Source organism: Balaenoptera ricei, chromosome 10 (genome assembly GCF_028023285.1).
Source record: "Balaenoptera ricei isolate mBalRic1 chromosome 10, mBalRic1.hap2, whole genome shotgun sequence".
Taxonomy (NCBI): Eukaryota; Metazoa; Chordata; class Mammalia; order Artiodactyla; family Balaenopteridae; genus Balaenoptera; species Balaenoptera ricei.
In genome coordinates, this window is record NC_082648.1 from 103,100,392 (window position 1) to 103,111,290 (window position 10,899).

General features: G+C 50.4%; 1 long non-coding RNA gene across 1 annotated transcript; it reads right to left on the reverse strand.

Annotated features, from left to right (window-relative positions):
* Positions 1 to 8,626: 8,626 nt before the first annotated feature.
* On the reverse strand, positions 8,627 to 10,156 carry LOC132373670 (uncharacterized). The gene is made up of 2 exons (XR_009505475.1): positions 10,018 to 10,156; positions 8,627 to 9,162 (listed from the first exon to the last, which is right to left on the reverse strand). It is a non-coding gene; the product is annotated as an uncharacterized LOC132373670 (long non-coding RNA).
* Between the last annotated feature and the right edge of the window lie 743 nt (positions 10,157 to 10,899).

Consider the following 10,899-nt stretch of genomic DNA (forward strand, 5'->3'; position numbering starts at 1 on the left):
TGGAGGAGGCGCGCGAGGCCTCCCGGCCTCCAGAGCCGGTGCGGACCCAGTCGAGTCCTCTGCCCCGCCCGGACCCGCCTGGACCAAACTAGCCTCGGCCCCGCCGCCCGGCCCGGTCGCGGATGCGCTGGTCCGAGGACGGACCCCAGGCGGCCACCGCGGCCGCGTGGGCGCCTGTCACCCGGGGAAAGGGGGGGCCGCGACGACACTGCTGCCCGCGTCCCAGGCCGGGAGCCCGGCTGGAGGCGCCTCTCTGCAGGGCCCTTAGGGACCACGAGCCGCCGGCGGAGGTGCAGAGGGGAGGTCCGCTGTGCCTTGATTTTCTTTCTCTGCTCCTCGTTTCTGTGGGAATCCTGCAGATCGGAAAGCAAAGGTGCTGCAGGAAAGCACGATCCAGAGTCCCCTGAGAGGGAAAGCAGGAACCTTCAAGCCCTTCTGCACTGGGATTTCGCCTCCGACCCCTCCCAGCCATTCTTTTTCCTCCAAATCACTACCTTTCCAGAGTCTGGGGGCAGTTCTAGGTGAGACCCGTCAGGCCCGACGTGATGAAGGCAGTTGACACTAAACTCAGCCTTGATCATCGTCCTCTGCGTTCTTTGTTTTTTCCTCAAATGCTGGACAAGGTTGTAATTTTTATCCCAAGCAGCTTTTGAGACTTAGCTCCTCGTAACTTGTTTTTTTCTTAAGGTTTTTGTCTGTTTTGTTTTGTTTTGTTTTGTTTTGTTTTGTTTGTTTGTTTTTTAAAGCACCGTGCTCTTATAATTAGGTGCAAAAAGGAAGCAAGAGGAAGGAGTCTTGAAAGACTTTGCCTTTGAAAATGAATAGGGTGGCTTCAAGTTCTTGGCCAAGCCAGGCAGGACCTCTGGCCCGCGCCTCGTTTATTTCATGGTTTTTGTTCACCTGGCTTTGCCAGGAAGACTTTTAAAAATGTTAAGTTTTTTCTGAGCTTGTTGTTTGTGGGGCGGTGGAATATTCTGATGTGGAATTTGGCTCTTCCGGAAGGCGGTGTTCTGGAGTGTAGGGTCGTGCCTTGCTGCCCTGAGGATGAGCTGGGGTGCGTACCGTGAGCCGGGGGGGAGGCAGGTGCTTTGGGAATTTCTCGGTGTGGTGCAGATCTCTGCTGGAAAGGGAAACCCTCGGGAGATGGGCCCTGCTAGTATCACCTTCACTACAACCATTTCCTAGATAACCTGGTTCCCTCTTTCTTTATCCCTTTCTCATTGTCGTGTCCCCTCCCCCCACTGCTGCAGCATCACCTGTCCTTTCTCGTTTCTGAGGATCAATAGCTATCTGATCGGACTGCATTTGCCCCTGCAGAATGCTGATGTCCAGGTCCAGGACCTTGGCCACCCCTCCAGGAGAGAACTGCTACCGTGAGCCTCTCCCCAGGGGGCCGGTCATTAGGGATCCTTGCTGACTCGAGACTTTGAGGTTTTCCCAGATCTTCCTTGTCACCTGTTTGGCCTTTTATATTGAGACCACGGGCAGGGGCCTGGCAGGTTCGCAGAGGGCTGAAAGTCGGGGAAGACTCAGGTGGGGCCTCGGAGCTTCCCTGGCTGCTTGGCTGGGAAGCCCCTTGTTGCAGGGTGTTGGGACCCCAACAGAAAGGGTGGTGGACAGAGGGCATTGTGACCCCTTGGCTCTGGCGAGGCGGCTTTGTTGCGAGACTCTGGCAGGCCCAGCGCGGGGAGCTCAAGTCTGTGATTTTACACCGGAGGTTGATTCGTCCAGCCCATGTTTGAGGGGGTGATCAGGGTGCACCTGGCAGGGAAGGGTGGACGCCTCAGATGACCAGAGCTGGCTGCGGGAGTAGGGGATCGCCAAAGCTGGCCGGCTCAAGGCAGTTCTGGGGCCCAGATTTCAATGGAGTGCTGTTTTTCTTGGGAACTGTTCTTACCTTTAAATAAGCCTATGTGTGCATGAGTGCAAAGGGGTGGGTGGTGATGTTTTCCGTAAAAAAAAAAAAAAAAAAAAAAGCAAAAATAATAAAGTGGTGTGTGTGTGTGCAGGGGTTCGGGGATCCCAGGCCTCTGCAATATTGTGCCCAAGTCACTGTTGCAGCCACCTGGGCCTCAGTTTCTCTGGTCTTTAAGGAGGTCTGACAGTTCTTGTTCTGTCTTCCACTCGGGTTGTGAGGATCACATGAGACAGGGCTCAGAACACGCTGTGTAAATGACAAAATGCTTGTTCTCCACCCACACGAGATGCCATCCTTGTTCCCTTAGGGAAAACCTTCACTGTGAGTCGTTGCTTTCTGAAAATGTTCAGTGGTACCTGGCACTGACTAAATGCTTGGGGAGCTTCCGTTGATTTGAATTGTATCGAAACCTCCTGCAATGGTACAAGCAGGGTGCGGGCTGAGCATGGTGAGAATTTGGACAAGATACGGAGCGTCCTCGTGCCCTCAAGCCCTTGATCGTGATAGCAAGATGGCTCCCAGTTTGGGGGATTGGATTTGATGCTTTGGAGACCCTCCTCCTCCTGGCATGTACACCCAGAGCCTGGAATGTGTATCCCAGGGTCCAAGGCTCTGTCTGCCGCCTTGCCCAGCCTGGCTTGGGTAGGGATCTGCGGGGCCCAAAACCCAGCCCGGTCCACAAAATTTGACCTCCTCTCCTGAGGGATCAGGCTTACCCTGCTTCCAGAGCTGCAGGGTCGAAAGCAACCCCCTCTCCAGCCCCTGGGCCCTAGCCTCACTCCCCAAAGCTGGCCTTGCCACTTTGGTCCTAACGACGCCGAATGAGGTCAGCTTGGTTTGCCATTCACAAAACACAATTTTTTTTTTTTTTTTTTTATTGCAGGGAAAGTTTTTCTATGTCTGAGGTAGGTCCTTGTTATCTACAGCAGGTTATGTTTTCACTGACTTTTGGTGTTTGCACATGTGTCATGAAAAAGGGAGTGACCCCAAAAGAATACAGGTAGGGCCTGCCCTTCTTCTGGGCTCGGGGCTCACCACCAGGACCTCAAGTCGGCCCCAAACCATAAAGGCAGCAAAATTTGTGTTTCTATACACACACATACATGCAGACACACAAACATACATGGGAGTGCACGCACACACACACACGCACACACACGCACGCACACACACACACACACACAAATCCCAGGATATTATCCTCATGTTGCCAGCATTTTAATGTTCTGATATTCAAGTTTGAGGCACCAACAGGCTGTCTTGAAAGGCTCATTCAGCCTGTCTGCCTTGGAGCTATTTTATTTATAAGTCTTCTTGTCACGTCAAAGAACTCTGTGTTTCTTGTAGGCTGTGTTCGGGTGGTTGAGTGTTTTGGTTTTTGGCTACAGCTGGTTAATTTTTCCGAATCTGTAGATCCAGGTGTGAGTTGAGAAGTTTTTTCCCAAGCACAAGAAGTTTCCCAGTGAGCTTTGGGGTCCTCCTCGAAATTTCCGGCGTTGTGTGTGTGAGAGAGACTGCCAATATCAGAGAAGTTGTGAGTGAGGGAAGAAGGAGGTGGTGGTGCCTGCATCCCCTGTCTTCTCTCAGACGCCGAGGCTGGGAAGGACTTTGGAAGCAGGATCTTGTAGCCTGTTTAGAATATAGAGCTGAAAAACTGGTCAATGGCTAAGATATTAGCAAAAGCACAAATCCTTGATGAGAGTTAAAAATCCCTGCTTCTGAGCATCGTTGAAAGCCAAGCACAGGAGTGAAAATGCCTGTCCACGTCTCTCATTATTTTCAAATACATCTAAAAAATATGTGTTCAAAAAAAAAATGTGTTCATCATGTAAAAATTATATAGACTCATTTTCAAGATTAATGTCGCCTATTGTCTGATTGTTTACATGACCATTTTCTTTTGGTTAAAAAAAAAATGAACTTCAAGTTCCTTTAAAATTAGGAATTACACCAAAAGTTGCTCTATAAATAGCAAGAAACAAAACAGAACAAAAGCATTGGCTTTCTTTTTTAGCATTTTTTTTTTTTTTTGCAGCCCTTAAAAATTATCTTGTCTTGTGGTGATAAATTTAGGTGAGACATTTTTTCACTTTCTGTAGAAAGGGCGTATATGAAAAATCCAACTTTAACCTTGTCTTTCTGTTAACCGGCTCTAAAAGCTATGATATTTACACGTAGTCGGGAAAATGAAAGTGTCATTATGCATAAAGCAAAGTACTTACTTGTGTTGTGTGAAATCATGTTAGATATTTAAAAAATAAAATGGGAGTATTTCAGTAAATAAGACCAGTGTGGTCAAATTTCAAACAATTTGTAATTGACACTCCCACCCCCCCAAAAGTCCCTCATTCTATATGGGTTCATTTTGCAGGCAGTTTAGGTTTTGTTGCAATCATTTTAAAGTCATCTGTGAAATCTTGGTTTTTTAAAAAAGTTCCTGCTGTCCCTTGCAATTTAGCACTGAACCATATGAGTTCTAAATCAGGGTTTATTTCCTTTCTGTTTTTTCTTTATTCTAGAGGGCTTATAATTTACCTAGCTGACTGAAGGGCTAAGAAATGATACTAAAATTCCCATTTCATCTGTGGAGAAGAAAAAATTTCAACTGACTTACATTAGCATTTTGGCATTATTTAAATTTTTAAAAAATAAGCATTTAACAGTTTTTAAAGTTTAAAATTGCTTTAAATTCTTAATAGCTAAATTCTGCTTAGATATAATTCAAAAAGAATAATGACTATTTCAGGTCCCTATAAAGGATTGATAAGATACAAAACAATTCTTCACAGAAAATCAAGGCTTTTCAACTATGAAAAGAAGGCATTCCTTGAAAATTGAGGGAGTGAAACTCTTCAGATTTTCTGATGTCTTTTAATTCTTGTGGAAATTGGTACCTCCTTCTACCAGAAGCTGTTAAAGTCCAAATTCTAATATATCTTTAATTGCTAAAAAAAAATTGCTATGAGCCATACAATAGATTCTTCAGAAAAGTGTTAATTTCCCAATTTATGATGATTCCATTTTAGAAATTGCAGAATTGAGCAACCTAAATAAATAAATTCAGCACCCACATCTTTTTGAAAGGTAGTATTGATTTTTTTAAAAATTTAGTTTGTCCTGTGCTTTTTCTCATTCCTTATATGAAGCCAAGAATCTAGCTTTGGCATTTGATATATGCATATATAACCAGGGATATTGGCCGTTCATCTTTAATTCATATTTTCTGATTCGTGTTGTTACTAGTTTGGAATGAAAACTATTCATTGTAATTCCTCATCTGTAAGGGAAAATTTTTCATACTAACATGTATGTAAAACATACAGTATAGTCACATATTTATATACATGATCAAACACATTAATTTAGACTTCTGGTTGTTTAAAGCTCCCCTTTTAATTGAAAAATATAAATTAACTCCTTAAAGAATGCTCTCAGGGTTGATAGACTTTTTTTGATACATATGCACAGGTAACATCATGGAAAGTGAACTTGTGGACTTCCAAAATGTGTTAAATATGATAAAACAGCTGCTCACAGAAGGTTTCTAAACAAGACAGGTGATTGCATGGGTGTGGAGCTCCACCCGGCATGCCACTGATCACCGTCAGCTCTGGGCACACTAAGTCTGTTCTTTGTGTGTATATATATTTTATATATATATATATATATATATATATATATATATATATATATACACAATATATATATTTACATTTTTTTTTTAAAGAAAGAAGATATAGAAATGCTCTCCCAGCATGCTTTTTTTTTTTTGCAGGGGGAGGCTTGGCTAGTAATGCAGTATCCTGCCCTGTGCTCTGTTCCTCACATATGCTTGTCCCATGGCCAGAGTTTCATTTCTGTTGCTAGTTAACTCAAAAACTGAGTAAAGTAAAGCAAAAGATTTTGAAAAACGCTTCATTATGTGTGGAAGGAAAGAATCCTTTCTGCGGATGCTTGCTCACTTTTCCTTAACCAGCCTGAGACCCTATAAACAGTTTAACTGCTCTGAAGGCTTCTGTCCGCTCTCCTCAACTCTCTCCATAAGAAAAAAAAATGCTTACCCAAGGTAAATTGATACTAATTAATAGGTTTTTGGGTAAATAATTGAGAGTAAAAATGAAGCCTTCATAAAGTAGGAGTACAAGTTATTACGAAACAGAGGTATCAAAATGGAATCCCAAACCTACAAACTACTTGGAGACAAAGGCAAAAAGAAGAAAAAAAAATCATAAGCCTGTTCTGCCTTTCCACACGGTACCCAGAGCTCCTTAGAGGCTGCTCAAAAGGACACATTGTCTGGGATGACTGAAGAAGTGGCATCTCACCCACGAGCCGCCACAAACTGGCCATCTCCGGTTTACCGGGCTAGTTTTAAAAGCATCAAAGTCTTGGGTGGGCAAGTCGAATGTCCAAAACCCCAGTGAAAGTGTAAGTTTTCACTCGCACTCATCCTGCTTGCTTTAATTCGATTAAATGCATCTGTTTACTAAGTCCTTGTAATATCTTGGATACCGAAAATTTTAAACTATTAAAACGTCGCTAGGTTAAGAAAAGGGAAACTACACTCAAGTGCCCCATCCTTGTGAGGCTGGGCTTCGGCCGAAGGCTGAGCCGGGGCATAGCAGGAAGTGGCCGGCCGCATTCCCATTAGGCAAATCTTGGGAGAAATCAGGAAAAAATAACTGTATAAGGCTGATACTATAAACATCCTGGTATAGCGAGAGCCTTCCTAGGACTTATTTTTCAAATATCTGACCGCGGGCATGGTGCGGCCCACAGGCAGAGACCAAGTTCTTCCTCTAGGAAAGCTGTCCATCAGCATATTCTTCAACAAAGTCAATTCCCAGGCTTCCGTTTTGCTAATGTGAGCACGCTTTTTAATATTATTTACTTTGAATAATATAATGTGATAGCGAGTTGAAAGAGACTTTAAAAACCTGAAACCTGAAAAATACCCAATAGAATTACCTGAGTGCTATTATTTTCCTTGCATAAAGCAGAATTTGATTTCTGAATTTGCAACCAAATTATATGTAAATCCTTGCCAAGTAGAGAGAGGATAAAAAAGAGTGTGTGTTCTTGAATATTATTCTGACTCACCCAATTTCTTGTTTTACCAAATAAAAACTGGGAGGAGGAAAAAGGCATTAAATTAACTTATTACTGTGTGTGAAAGCCAGAAAAAAAAAAATCAGCTAATAAAAAGGTTAGCAAGCCGCTATGATTATACAATGATTTCAGGTGAAAATTACAAAGCTAATATCCTGGCATTTAGTCACTGCCTTCAGTAATGATACAGTTGTCAAATTTGTATTTGTGCCAATGGAACAAAAGTTGTAAGTGGCATAATGGAAGATAATCTCTTTTTCTTTGTGGCTTTTTTAATTCAATGTTTTAATCCACCCATTTAATCACACAACATATATCACATTAGTTATAATATTTATAGTGTTTAGGAAAGTAATTATATAGTGTGGTTGTTGGGTGTATTGGTTGTAGTATTTGTGTGTGTGTGTGTGAACATGTCTCAAAGGTATGAAGCATTTCTAGAGTTTGCACTTGGGAATGGTTTTACATGAGAATAGTAACCAGATATTTATTTTCAAAATCCCCGTTTGGTTGTTACCAGGCTTGCTCATTATTTTGGAAAAACAAGATTTGGTATCAAAGGGGCCTGGTACTTACAGTGTTTAGATCTCTGCCTTCAGCCCTGTCTGCGAAGCATTTCTGTTGTTTTAGAGTCCCCAGCGTTGCTAAACCACAAAATGTCTTTAATATGTTTTTTATAAAGTAGTTGAACCATACAGTAAAGATGGGGAAAGGGGGAATTTATAATGGCAGTTAGTGGTTGGGTTCTTCCTTGGCGTGGCCGGAGCAGGAGGGGGTGATAGCAGGATCTGGGTGGCTTTGGGGGACTGCCCTGCACATAATCATCTCGTGGGAATGTGTCCTCTTACTCCACACGTCCTAGTCAGGGCTGGGAACTGTAATAGTGAAGAAAATTATAAAGGACAAGAGAGATTGGTTTTCTCTGCCGTATTGCTAGAACGTGGGTACGGCATTCCTGAGTCTCAGGCTGTCCTTTTCGGAGTCCTTTTCCGAGGAAGGAGGAGCACAGAATTCCTGGGCTTCCCAAGCTGGACCCCATAGTCCTGGAAGCTGGGAGGGCCACCCTGGACCTTACTCAGGGAAAGAGTGAAACCCACCCCCTTGAGAAATCACCCCTGCTTGGGCTCTCTCGGCTTGGTGTCAGCAGCCGTGGAAAGTGAAAGTTGGTCAGGATTTCGGTGAAAAGATTAACCAGAAAACATTTCTACTCCACTTTCTAAAAGTGAATTTTCTCATGGGGGCGGTGGTGGGGGGGAGCTATCCCTAGAAAGAAGAGGCCACAGTAAGATTCTAACACACAGGAAAGTAATTTTGGAAGATTTCTTAATGGATCCTGTTTTTTCCCCCTCCCCAAATCGTATGTCATACGGTGGTGGCAGTGATGTGTGTGTGTGTCTAGCACAATTTAAGGCCAAGGTCATGGGGGTCTAGAGAGCCTCCAGGGTGGGTCAGTGGGCAACAGAGGCCCTGGCAGAGCTGCTCCAGCTGCCCCAGCCCAGCCTCGCCCCATGGCCAGTGCCCCTGCCTGGGCCATCCAATCCAAGGTGGAATGAAGTTTCCTGGGAAGCAGGGCACACGAGGAACTTTTGAATTTACCAATGGCATAAAAAGTATATATATTTTTATGACAACGGGCAAGTTTCAATTGGTTGACAGAAATGGCGAGATGTGACGTCAAGGGACACTGGTTAGAATGCCAAGGCCGGCTGGGGGGGGGGGGCGGGGAGACAGGCACAGAGAGACACTGGGATGGGGCCCAGGAGGCCTTCTTTCTCTCGGGCCCCTGTCGCGGGCATCCGGGGACAACCAGGTCCATCTGGCTCCGAGAGAGGGCATGCCCAGGCAGGGGGATGGGGTCCGAGCACAGCGACCCCGTGTCGGCGTCCCCAAGCGCCAGAAACCACTCAGGCGCTCCTGCGGAGCAGGCAGAAAAAGCAGCTGCGGCCTTCTTGTCATTCTAACCAGTGTCCGGACCCTGGAGCCCGGCTGGTCGCGACCGCGGGAGAGGGCGCGGGAAGGAACCGCGCGGCCCGTGGGCAGCAGGGTCGTCGTCCGGCTCCAAGATAGCAAAGCTGCGGCCTAGAACTTCTCCCCGCAGCTCCTGCGCCCTGGGCCGGGGGAGCAGGAAGTTGTTTCTGCGGGGAAGGAAGAGAGCGAGGTTGGAGCCGGGCAGCAGCTCCGGGCACGGTGCCCCCGCCCATCCCATGCCTCCCCGGGCACCGTGAAGGCCCCCCCTCCACCAGGCACCTTGCGCCCCCCCCCCCAATCTCTGGGCACAGTGCGCTGCCCCCTCCACTTAACAGGATCCTCTGCACCCCGCCTCCCACCCCACTGGGCACCGCGGCCCTCCCGCAGCCGGGCGGGCAGTGTTGGGACGAGCCGCCGCGGGGTCCTCCTGGTGCGCGCCCTGCCCCGGGGGAAGCCCGCTGCCACCGTCGACCCCAAGCCCTGCCCCGGAGCCTCGTCTAGAACTCCACGGCGAACACTAGCCTCGCAGGGATGAGCCCGGAGACCTGGCCGCACTCCGCGGCGCGCACGGGGCTGCGGTCAGGCCAGGGGCCGTGGGTTCGCCCCGGGTCCCCAAGCCGGGCCCGAGCGTGCGCGCGCGCGCCCCGCTGCCCGCAATCATGGCAGCCGGCGCCTCGGAGCGCAGCCGCCGAGCGCGCTCCGGCAGCCGCCTCGGTGCCAGGGCGGCGGGGGCGGGCCGCGGCCGGGGCGTGCGGGCCGCCGGGCGCGAAGCAGAAGGCTGATGAGTCCCCGCGGCACGGTGCCCCCTACCCCGCGGGGGCAGGCGGCCGGGACCGCGCGGGCGGGGAGCCCCTGGGGCGGCGTGCCCGCGGGGGCGCGCACGCGGGGCTGCGGGCCCAGGCGCGGGGCCCGGGCGGCGAATCCGCTGCTCGCGCCGCCCGCCCCGCCCGCGCGCGCCGGCCCCGGGAGGAGGGTGCGCGGCGGAGGGGGGGAGTAGGGGAGGGGCCGCGCCCGGTCCTCACCCGCAGCGGGCACGGCCGGGGGCCCTGGGCGGCCTTGTTGGTATTCCGGGCACAGCCGAAGCCCTGACCTCCCCGCGGAACAGGGGCGCCCGGGAGCGCGTCACGGCCGCTGCCCCCGGGCGGTCTCCCCGGGCTGCGGGGCCGTAGGCGCCTTGCTCCCCCCCAACCCGTCCCCTCCTCTCCAGGTCCCCCGTACCCCCTCCCCCGCCCTGATCCGGCGGCGAAGGGGTGGGCAGGGAAACGCGCTCTCTGGGACAGGTGCCAACTCCGAGACAAAAGACATAAAATAGGCGGCAACGGGGGAAGCGCGGCCGGCGCGCTCGGGCGGGGACGGAGGCGCCGCGGGGGCCGCATCCTCGGTGCCGACCCGGGAAAGTTTGGGAAGTCGCCGCGGCGGCTTCGCAGCGGCGGGGGACACACGGGCCGGGCCGCCCTCCGCGCCGCGCTCGCCCTCTCTGCGCCGCTGCTGAATAATTCATGGCGCGGCCGCCGGCCATTAGCATGCACCGGGCGCGCGGCGCGTCTGTGCCCAGCCGCCGCCGCCGCATTCGGCGCCCCGGCCGCACTAGACGAGCGGCCGCGCGGAGGCTGGGCCCGCGTTGTCCCCGCGCTCGCTCGCCGGTCCGCCGGCCCGGCGGCTTTCATTGTGCCCCGGGCCCGCGCCGCCCGGCCGTCCGGTGACCGTCCGCACCCCGCAGCGCGCCCGACGGCCCGGCGCTGGAAGTTCGGGCCCGCGGAGCCCGGCCGCCCGCCCCGGGATGCACGTGAACTTGGAGAAAGTCGCGGGGCGCGCCGGCGCGGACCTCCGCTGCAGGGCGTGGGCGCCCCCGGCCCCGCGCGCTTTCGTTTTCGTCCGGGACAAAGGTCCCTCGCGGCGCAGGT